Below are 11,849 nucleotides of genomic sequence, written 5' to 3'. Positions count from 1 at the left end.
GGTTTCACACATTCATCCTTGGTGACTCTGAGTCACGTAGCCTACAACCTTCAACAGTGTTCTAGATTATCCTTATAGTTCCTTTCCACCAAAAAGCCAGTGATTCTAGGGCTCAAACATTTCCACTTATATTTGACATTTGACGTGAAGCCTGAATACTTCTTAAAGTGTGGTCTTTGAACCACTCTTTGTCACATGTCAATCAAGTGGTTAGCAGGTGCTTTGATAGTTTCAGGGGAAAATACACTGGTGGGGTTAAAGTTTGAAAAATATGAAACATAAGATTAAGTGTTATCCCAGAAATTCCTGAATATTCTTAATAAGTATTCTACTTTTTAAGGGAATCCAAGGTCTGCGTTCAGTTGGCCTCTGCTCACATTCCATTAAGGGTGTGGTTTGAATCTGTTGATGACATTAGTAGATTATTATTTGAACTTGTTAAATTTGCATTTTTTCCTGTCATTTTCTGTCTGTATTGTATCTCCAATTCATAAAAATGCATCAACCACATGGATTGGTTCTTTAAAACATAAAAGTCATGCTAAAAATTAATAAGCAAAATTCTGTAGTCAAAAATAGTGCCAAAAATAAAAAGAGTGAACTGCACTCCAGTGCAAGCATTGGGTATAAATATGTATGTTCTGGGACAGGTAAAACCAGGAGTGATAAATATGCATAAGCATGTGTAAGAGACAGTACAAAGAGGATGGATCATGATGAACATCTAGAATTGTATGCTTTTGATTCTGTGTTCCCTCATTCCCCCATCTTTCCCCTCCCTGATGTGTTGTCTATTGTGAAACCATAAAATAATCACTTGGAACTCATCAAAACCTTGCATAATTTTCAATCAAAGCAGAGGACCTTTTCTGGGAAACTAATCAAATTTTTCTGAAACAAATGTAGAATTGTGCATTTCAGGGTGAAATTGATAGATGCTGCTCCTAAATTGGAGAAGGGATGTCCCTGAAATTCTAGTGACAATGACCAGGTTAGGTGATACATCCCAGAGTAGCCTATGATCCAGAACTGCAGCTATTTGAACAGAGGGACCAGATTTTGAGGGGTGTGTGTCAGGGATAATGAACCCTATTTCCCCAAGGCTGAGCAGCTGTCCTCCAGCTGCTGTGTGTTTGAGAGCTGAAGACAAATGTATGCAGATTTCCCCCTGCATATTGGAAAATGTGAGATTTGCATGGGCATAACTGCCAGAACATTGCTTCTGTCCTGGGGTTTCAATTTATTGGTAAAGTCCCCATGGACTTAGAAAACAGATGTGGGCCACCCACCCACCACCTATGGGGGATAAAGCCATGTCAGTGATTAATCTGTAGCCTTATACTTCCTGCTATGAACTGAAAATCCTTCTATAGCCAGGGACCAAAAGTCTGATTGTGCTGGCAATTTACACTTCCCTCCCACACCTGAGCCCAAAGGCAGAACACATGTAACAGTACTGTGGTCCGTTCAGAATCAGCCCCTCGTATGTCAGCCCTCAGATGTGAAGTGGGTTGTTCCACACAGGGGTCAACTTTGGCTTTGAATTCCTCATCTGTGTTGACTGACTTTTGTCACTGTGTTGGCCGTGCAAATCTATATCCTTTTCCTATGGTGAGAATTCCCCATTGTGTGAGGTAGTAGTGGGAGTCAATGTCCTACTGTCCAGTGTAGAGTTTGATTTTGGATATTTCCCCTTCTCCTACCCTGTGGAGCTATGCCATGGGCATGTGGTTTAGAATTAGTCAATCAGATAGTCAGATACTGCCACCCAGGCCTTGAATTTCAAATAAGTGACAAAGAACAAAGTGTCAGTTAAGAATTCATCATGGTGGGTTATAGGTGTCCAGGAGTATGCAGGGTCTGACTCCACCGACAGTGGCATTACAGCCCAACTGTTCCTACTGAAAAGTAAGAGATTAGCTTCCTGTATGGGACCTTCTATACTGCCTTTCCTACATTTTTCCAAGTCCAATCCTCTAGCTTCCAGTCAATGCTGTGAGCACCTCACAATTTTCCCATGCAAGTCTTTCCTGCCTAAATTATCCCGTGATGATTTCTGTTGCTTACGTTCAAATCCCTAATTGATACACATGTTTTATGGTCTACAGATGGCAGACAGCAGTCATGATGATAATCAAAAAGGAAAAGGAGGGAGAATGGAGGAGACAGAAGAGGTGATAAAAATAGACAGATGTAGAAGCTACAGACAAAAACAAAAAGAAGACAAATAGGAAAGATATGAAATAGATGGAAAGAGACAGATTCCCACAGCTGCTGAGAAGCATCAACTATTGCCCTTTTTAATGAATTCTATCTTGCCATGTGCTGATACGTTATCTTAAGAGTTACAGAGCAACAGTGACTTCCCTGACAATCTAGTCCATAATTCAGTCAAGAAGACCCTAGAAGGATCAGGCTTAGAATAGACCAGGAGTCTGAAAATTAGGGCCTGTGGGCTGCCACATGTTTTTATAAATAAAGTTTTATTGACACACAGCCTTGCTCATTCGTTTCTGCATCGCCAGTGGCAGATTTTGAGCTACAGTGGCAGAGTTGAGTAGTTGAGACAGAGATTGTATGGCCTGCAAAACCTAAAATATTTATTTTACAGCTCTATACAGAAAAGTTTTCTGACCCCTGGGTAGAACATCTGAGTTTCTGGGAACTGAGGGACCGAAATGGGTTTCCTCATTCTTCACTCCTGTCTTAAATACCTTCCCTTCCCAGCTAAAGTTTCCCATGTTGAGGATTAACACAAGAGGCCTGCACTATTTCAGAGCACTGAGATCCATTTTCCCAGAAGATAGGCACAAACGAGGAAGAGAAGATGAAAGCAGCTCAACTCTCTTTCCTCCTTTTGAACATCCTGTTCCCCAGGGCCTCCCTGGGGGCCCTGTTCTGGGGAGCCCTGAAGGGCCTGCTTCTGGAGACAGTGTGCGGAAGCAAAGTGCTCAAGGCCACATGGCTGTTAGTAAAGCAGAGCTGAGACCCAAAGCCACGTCTTCCCATACTCAGCCTGTTACTCGCTCTGCCTCGTCAGGGAAGTCTTAATGGGGGTGGTGGGATTTGAGTCCGGCTTAGGAACCTGAATGATATCCAGCCAGCAAAAACCATGAATTGATCTCCCTTCAGCACCTGAGCGCTGAAGAGCAGCATTTCATTGTACGTGACATATGTCACCCATTGTGAAGCAGGAAGATCTCTGGTCTAACAGTCATCAGACCTATGTTTTGGTTCTGGAACTTACACTAACTAACTGTATTACCTTGGGCATGTTACTTCTTTCTGGGCCATTATTTGCTAAACATAACAGGGTGGGAAAATGGATTAAATGGGCTGCAGCTGATTCCACTTTTCTTAAAATCCTTGGTGATTTTATTGCTCATAAAACAGGTGACCTCCCCACATTCCAGTTAGGTGCATAAAAACTGATTAATTTTGCATCAAAGTCCATCCTACATGGGGCCAGGCAAGGATTCAGTCATGGAGCATGAGCATTTGATGGGATCTGTGGGAAGGCATTCGGGCAGATGAAGCAAGTGGCTCTGAAAGATGACAGCCCCATGTCACACCAGCAGACAGGAACCAATGGGAAATGGCTGGGTGGACTCCTGGCTTAAAATCCAAGAAAGCCTTTTCTTTACTGCCTAGTTTAAGGCTCAGAATAAAGAAATGCGTTTGGGATGCCAGCCGCAGCTCTGCTCCCTTTGTGGTTCGGGTGGAGTGTCTGGGAGCAGCATTACTCATGTGGAAACATTCTCCTCCTTAATACTTTCAGAGTCCTGGAACGGGCTGTGGCAAACCATGAAAGCAGGAAAGACAGAGCTGCCCCATTATTTGCTGAATCAAATGATGAATTTTCAAGGCAGACTCAGGTTTTATATGGATTATTCATGAATTCATAGAGCTTTATTCCTCCGAGATGTTTATCTCTGTTTCTATATAGGATTCTATCCTTATATTTTCAAATGTGCCTTTGGGAAATAGAAGAAATTAAGGAAATATCTTTAAAATTACAAAATCTTCTCACACTATTTACTGGACACTAACACCCTGTAGTACCTGGAGCTGAATTTAATGGAGGTAAAATTTCTTCTAGCCAACTGAAAAAAAAAACAAAAAAAAAGGAAGAGATTGGTTTTATTGATCTGAAACCTCTTAATAAGTTTAATGATTCAAATCCTATTTTTTAATTCCTTAATCACTAGCAGGAATTATTAAAAAAATTATGTAAGCTTGATGTTTTCTTTCTACTAATTTTCTTTAGCTCTACTCCTTTTTCCTATCCCTCATCTGTAATAAGGGCCAACATTTGATAGTTAGTGAGTGCCAGGCATTGTGCTGGGAAGAGAGTGTTTTACTGCAACATGGTCTTTTTTAATCTTCACAACAACTATATAAGACAGATATGAACCTCATTTTACTAATGAGGAAACTGAGGCTTAGAAAGGTTAAGGTAACACAGCTAGAAGATGGAAGAGCTGGGACTCAAACTCAGGTGGGTGTGCAACTAAAGTCAGTATGCATGCATGCGACCATCCTTCCATCTGTCCATTCATCAGCAAATACTTATTGGCATTTTTCATATGCTTAGTTCTATGATAGGCATTAGACATACAGTAGTGAGGAAAGCAAAGATCTCATCATAGTACATATGGTCTAGTGAAGAGAACAACACTAATAAAAGAATACAAGAGATAAATATATATTTTAATTTGGAAAGTACTAAGTACACAGAAGACATTTTAGTACTCTGAGAACTTGTAAGAGAGGAAACATCTTTTTTAGGATGTATATTAGATGAGACATTATATAGAGTGCCTGAAGTAACCAATTAATTCTGAAAGCGCAGAGGCCTAACAGAGTGAAGTTCATTACTAACTTAGAGTACATGTATTATAACAGTCAACACAGGATTCTCCTCCACCTAGTCACTCAGGGATCCAGGCTGACAGAGGCTCTGCCATCATAGCTCCACCATCTGGAGCACATGACCTCCAAAGTCGCTGTGGGGGCAGAGGAAAAGGAGGGTGATCTCACTGCATGTTTTCAAAGGCTGAGCTCAGAAGTGGCTTGCCTCACCCACATGCACTGGCCAGAATCCAGCTGGCCTCGACTTAACTGCAAAGCAGGGAGGCTGAAAAGTGTCTAGGAAGAGAATGTGAAGTGAAACTACAGGGCATTGTTTCTGTTGTGAGAAGTCATGGAAGGCTTCCCTGAAGAAAAACTGGACATATAGAGGAGGTACACTGCTTCCTCAAGAGGTGTCTTGGGACACCCAATGGGGACAGGATTTCCAGTTCTCTAAATCCCTCGGCTCCTTTATACTTGCTTTATTTGAGCTCAGGCAGTCTTTAATAATCAGTCCATAATTAATCTGTTAATTAGGTTTATATTTTCTGTTTATTTATTCTACTAAGGACAGCCATTTGTGGAGTATTTACTATGTGCCACTTGCAGAACAAGATTCTATACAGTGGCCGGGCGCGGTGGCTCACGCCTGTAATCCTAGCACTCTGGGAGGCCGAGGTGGGTGGATCACTCAAGGTCAGGAGTTCGAGACCAGCCTGAGCAAGAGCGAGACCCCGTCTCTACTAAAAATAGAAAGAAATTATCTGGCCAACTAAAATATATATAGAAAAAATCAGCCGGGCATGGTGGCACATGCCTGTAGTCCCAGCTACCTGGGAGGCTGAGGCAGTAGGATCACTTAAGCCCTGGAGTTTGAGGTTGCTGTGAGCTAGGCTGACGCCACGGCACTCACTCTAGCCTGGGCAACAAAGCGACACTCTGTCTCAAAAAAAAAAAAAAAAAAAAAAAAAAGATTCTATACAGCAATAACCATGGTATTGTTATTTCTCTCAAGGATATTTAATCCAGTTGAAAAGATAAGACAGACATGTAGAGAATATTAAGTAATAGCACAATAAAGACAATGTTGAACCACCTCAAAGGTGCAAACAATAGGAAATGTACCATCTCACAGAGAAGACAGTTGAGTGGTTTGAAGATCGAGTTATTCAGTGGCTCACGACACCACTCAGGACTAGGTGCTTCCCATCCTTCTGCTCTGCCATCCTCAGGGTTTGCTGTAGTGTCCCACTTTGTATGTAAACATGACACCATTCAGTGGAAGAAGAGACAGAAAAGGTGCATTTCCTCTTTGTGTGTTCCTTTTTAGGAGTGAGGAGTCCTTCCCCCAAATTCCCCAGCAGGTCCCTTCACACTGTATAATGTCAGTCTCTATGCCTAAAATAATCACTGGCCAGAAAGATGAGACCAGTCATGATTTACTTCCTGTGATTAGGACTCAGTTCCTCAGAGAGATAGAAGAACAAAATTAAGGTTATGTTACAAGGGAAATAATAGTTGTTGGGCCCCAACAAACAGTATCTGCCATAGAGATGATACCAAGTGCTAAAGGAACAGCTTGGACATGTATTGCAAGAGAACCCACTGTGGAATTATCTGACTAAGCCGGGAAAAACATCATGAAGAGAGACTAGAATAGGGGGGCATTTTAGGCAAGGAGACAAGACCAGGAGAGAGGAACTCATCAGAAGGATTGACGGGCAATGGAGGTAGCTGTCCAGCCAGGGTGGGAAAGCCTACAAAACTCTAGGGAAGGCTGGGCTTAGGGAAACTGGGAAGAGGGACAATGAGGTGACCGCAATGGGCCCATTCAAAACTGCTTATCCCATCTTCTATAGAATATTGAGAAAGTTATCTTCTGGAGTCACAAGTATCATTGGATTATACTTGATGGTTATCAAATGTTCCCAGCTCTCCTGGAATATTTATTTGCATTTCATAATGTGAATTTTATGTGTCAACTTGGCTAGCTTATGGTGCCCACTTGTTTGGTCAAACCCCAGTCCAGATGTTGCTGTGAAGGTTTAGTTGTGATTAGCATCTATATCAGTAGACTTTGAATAAATTATATTACCCACCATAATGTAGGTGGGCCTCATCCAATCTGTTGAAGGCCCTAAGAGAAAAGAGTGAGGACCCTAGGAGAGGAAACAGTTCTGCCTTCAAGCTGCTTTTGTACTCAAGACTGCAACATGGACTCTTGCTGGAATGTCCAGACTGCTGGCCTGCCCTGTGGGTTTCAGACTTGCCAGCCCTCAGAGTCAAATTAGATAATTCCTTAAAATCAATCTCTTTCTGTTTATATATATGTATATGCATCCTATTGGTTCTGTTTCACTGGAGAGCCCTGACTAATACAAAACCTCTGATGACAACAATCTCCCATTTTGAGAAATTAGCTTGGATCTTGCAGGACCTTGCTGTAGCCCAGCAAGACCTTTGAGAAAACACTTGTCTCTCTTTCATTATGTGAACACAGTTTGCCTTGTCACATGACTAGGAGGCCGGTATAGCAGGGCCCCACTGGGAATCTGGGCTCCTGAGAGTCAGAGCTGCCTCTATTCCAGGCTTCTTCCAGACCTGGATCGAGCCTGGTCTTAACTCCATCTACAGACATCAACCTCAGTTTCTGAATGAGCAGAAGGAGGTTGGGCAGGCTGGCCCTGGAGAAGATGGAGAAGATCATTGTGCCCCAGGGCTGGAGGAACAGAGGGAAGAGGTTGACGTTATCTGAATTTAAAAGCTGGAAGAAGGGGCCCTACGGAGCTGGGACTCAGACTTCTGAGAGGGTGCACCACCCAACTAAAGCTGGCACCTTTGTCAGGGTACAATGAGGCTAGTCCTGGGAATAGAAAGACACCAACCTAGAACCAACTGCAGTTACTAGTGCCCAACACGTAGTTAGCAGGTCACCTTCATGAGGAAGACTCAAAAGATGATTGTTTGTGAATACTCTAAATCCAATTCAGGTATTTCCAGGAGAAATAAGAAAGCTTTTGTATAAGTAATTACATTGTCCTCTGTCTGAAGAAATAAATTGTTAGGACACATGGAGATGATCTGAATAAAATTTACAAAAGGAGAATTCAGACAGAACAACTTGGGTGATGTGTTCCAAGTGCTGCCACAGGAACATTCCTAGAGAGAAGACTGTTGCATCAGGTTACCAAAACCATGCTATTGTATCTCAGCTCCAACCCAGCCTTCAAAATTCTGCCGTGGGATGCTGGAACTTGGATTCCGCAAATTACTTTCCTTCTTTGTCAATGAATGGGGCGTGCTAGAAGAAGGTGCTAGGAGGTGGGGGAATGCAGAAGACACTTGCTCTTCGTTTTACTTGCTGTTTTGTGACTGTCGTCTGAGCAGAGGCCCTTTTCCTGGTAGCTGTAGTTACATCTTTCTATATTCCCAGAAGTAATCTCATTGTATCCTGATAAGGGTACCAGCTTTAGTTGGGCACTGCCCCCTCCTCAGAAGTCTGAGTCACAGCTCTCTTGGGCCCCTTCTTCCACCTTCTAAATTCTGATAACATCAAACTTTCCCCTTGGTTCCCCAGCCTTAGGAGTTGGTTGTTTCATGCTGTTACTACCTCTGTGTTGTGTGATTTCTTATATTAAATTTTCTCTGTTAAAATATCTGATGTGGTTTCTGTTTCGCCAGCCATTAACATTATCCAACAAATTCTCTTTCTCTCTCTCTCTCTCTCTCTCTCTCTTTCACACACACACACACACACACACACAATATCATGCTTATCACACAAGTCTCTGATTAGAATTTGGCTTCCCGCATGGATTTGACTACTGAGAGAACTTGTTGTTCTGTAAACATGTAATCACCTTAAGAGTTATACTTTTCATTAAAAATGAATACATTTGGATGCTGGTTTTTGTCCATTAGTCTCTGAAAGCTTTATTTTGGCCATTGGAGATAGATCCATTCCTGGGACACTGACAGTGGGTTTGCTGCTCTTGCTTATTGAGGATCTGCCCCTAAACACGTAATTCCACCAAAGTGACAACACTCTCACTAGCTGACCAACTTTCCCTTCATATTCCTCCCCTGATACTGTTCCATATTGGTGACAAGCACAAACCTATTTTTCTTTGAATGGCAATGGCTAATATCTAGAGGCAATGTTCTCTTTCTGAACACACTCTGATTCTTTCTTTTAATTTTTCTTCAAATAAAACTTCTCTGGAAATGATCTGAAAAAACCTTCAACATTAAGACATAAACAACCAACACAGCTCAACTACCTCAACTTAGGGAGTATTTTAATTTTATTTGTATTTTAATAAATCTCTAATTACTTTAAACCAAAGGGATTAAGCCTTGATTTTAGAATCTGGGAATTCTGTGCACTGAATACAGGGAGTATCTTACAGTGGGAAGAGGTAGGAGAGAGGAGGGTCACACTCCTACTGCTCCCGAAAGTCATGCAAACAGATGCCTTCTTTAGCTACTCTTTATGTTGGCACTGATATAAAGACACGTTCAATCTAACACAGTTCTTGACTGTCCCTTGGCCAGACCATAACTGATCTCCTTCTTGCCCAGGCCACAGTGAAGCACCGTGGGGTAGGCCACAGGGCACCTACACATCTCATAACAGCCTCCTTTGTAAAGCTAAACAAATATTTGCCTCTGCCTTGCAAAGCTGAGTCATGGGACTGGGTTCTTACACGTATATCCATATGCATCTGCACCTCTGATGCTCATATTAGTGGCTGTGCCAACATCCTGGCCTGACCGTTGGGTCCGCGGCAAGCCAGATACAGTAGCAGTCTCAGCCCCAGTGTGTCTTAGGCGACCGATGTCCACAGGCATCCTCTGTGAGCGTTCATAGCCAGAGATATCTACGTGGAACTGGGACTCCATGCCCTCCTGGGAATTTACCTGGCATAGATTCTAGATGTTTTTAATATTCAATCCATAGGCAAGAAATTACATCCAATTCTTATTCACATCTTTGAAAACCAGATACAAGGGACATCCTGGATCATAACCCTAAGTTACGATAATCGCACATAAGGTTTAATAATAAACTAAGCTTTAAAATGCACTTAATGGGAAAGTACTGGAGGGAAGTAAAAGAGACCTATATTCCTCGGCCTAGGTTTGTCACTTGTCATCTGTGAACTTGAGCAATTGGCTATTTTCAGATTACCATCTCCTCATGCGCAAGATGGTAGAGTCTGGAGTTGTTTTGTTTTAAGTTTTCATACACACTCTCTGTATTGTCTGCTAAGACTGCCGTGGTAAAGTGTCACAAATGAGGTGACTTAAAGAGACGTATTACTGTGTTACAGTTTTGGGGTCTTGAAGTGTGAGATCAAGGTGTCAGCAGGTTGGTTCCTCCTGAGGGCTGTGAGGAGGTGATCTGTTACATGCCTCTCACCTACCTCCTCGTGGTTTGCTGGCGGTCTTTGGTGTTCCTTGGATTGTAAATGCATCCACCTTAATCCCTGCCTTCATTTCCACAAGGTGTTCTTGCTGTGTGCATGTCTGTTTCTGTGTCCAGATTTCCTCTTTTTATAAGGACATAGTCATATTGGGTTAGGGTCCACCCTAATGACCTCATCTTAAGTTGATCATCTATAATGACCTGTTGAAAAGTAAACTGAGGCACAATAAAGTTTTAAAGAGTTTATTTGAACAAACAGCAATTCATGAATCAGGCAGCTCGCAACCAGAAGTTCAGGAGTGCCACTAAGGAACCACAAGACACAGCAGTGGGTCTTTTATAAACTGAACAAGAAGTAAAGCAAAGAAAATATTTGATTGGTTACATTATACGGTCGTCTTATTTAGTCTACCCTGTTAGAAAGCGTCTGATTGGTTGAGCTTGAGTTCTGTTTTTCTTTAATATAGGCATTTACAAAAAATATCTCAAGTTACATTTTGCTTATGTTTGCAAATCAAGCAAGGTTAAGGTCACTTATGGGGCCTAACTGGCTTTGTCTTCTCAGTGATCTTTCAGGCCCAGTCTTCATTTTAATTTATTTCAACAGACACTATATTCAAAAAGGTCACACTCACAGACACTAGGTGTTAGGGCTTTAATATCTTTTGGGGAGACACCATCCAACCCGGAACACTCTCTGACCTCAGATTCTTGAGAAAAGTCCCCTGGCAGCTCTCAGACTGGCCTCCTGGTCTCTGCTGCCAGCCTCTCACTGCTCTCCCCACTTCTCTGTAGGAAGGAGAAGGGCACCGGAGGGGAGATGGAGTCCAACACTGGGCAGGTCACCTTACCTCTCTAAGCTTCTGTTTGCTCATCTGTAAGATGGGGTGATAGATAGGTTCGCCGAGAGAAGTCAGTGAGATTAAGCAAAGGAGGACTTGGCTGGTGCATGGTAAACGCTCAACAAGTTATAGGCATTGTTATCACTTATGCCTTCGAGTCAAGAAGAGGACCGGTCAGTGAGTCCTAACCCTGGTGCGTGGTAGAATAGTCTGTGGGAACTTTTTAAAAACGAATGCCCAGGCTGCACTAGCGATTCTGACTCAATTGGTCTGGGATGGGATCCAGGCACTGATATTTTTAGAAGCTCCCTGGTTTTTTCCCCTATGCAGCCAGGGTCGAGAGCCACTAGAATAGATGACGGGATTGAAAAACACTCATGGAAAGTCTCAATGCGGTGGAAAGTCAGAGAGGCTGATTTGTAGTTACTTAGCCAGATGGTCCATGTTGTGGGAGAGGCCCGATGGCGAGATCCAGAGACAGTGAATTAGGTGACCTAGTTTTCGGAGCCATTGCTTGCATTGTGGCATTTTCTCCAGGCCTCTCTGATGAGGGAGCATGCCCACTGAGACGCTGCCCCGGGCCTTCCTTCCCACAGCAAAGCCCCGTCTACTTGCCTGCCCTCCAAACACAGGTGCCATCCTTCCCCCATCTCTTGATCCAGGTCTGTGAAAAACACCCTCAGTAAGAGCTAATGCCAGAAACAGCCTGATGCACTGCCCTTGCCCAG

The sequence above is a fragment of the Eulemur rufifrons genome, chromosome 17 (assembly GCF_041146395.1).
Source record: "Eulemur rufifrons isolate Redbay chromosome 17, OSU_ERuf_1, whole genome shotgun sequence".
Classification (NCBI taxonomy): domain Eukaryota; kingdom Metazoa; phylum Chordata; class Mammalia; order Primates; family Lemuridae; genus Eulemur; species Eulemur rufifrons.
This window is presented reverse-complemented; position numbering follows the sequence as displayed.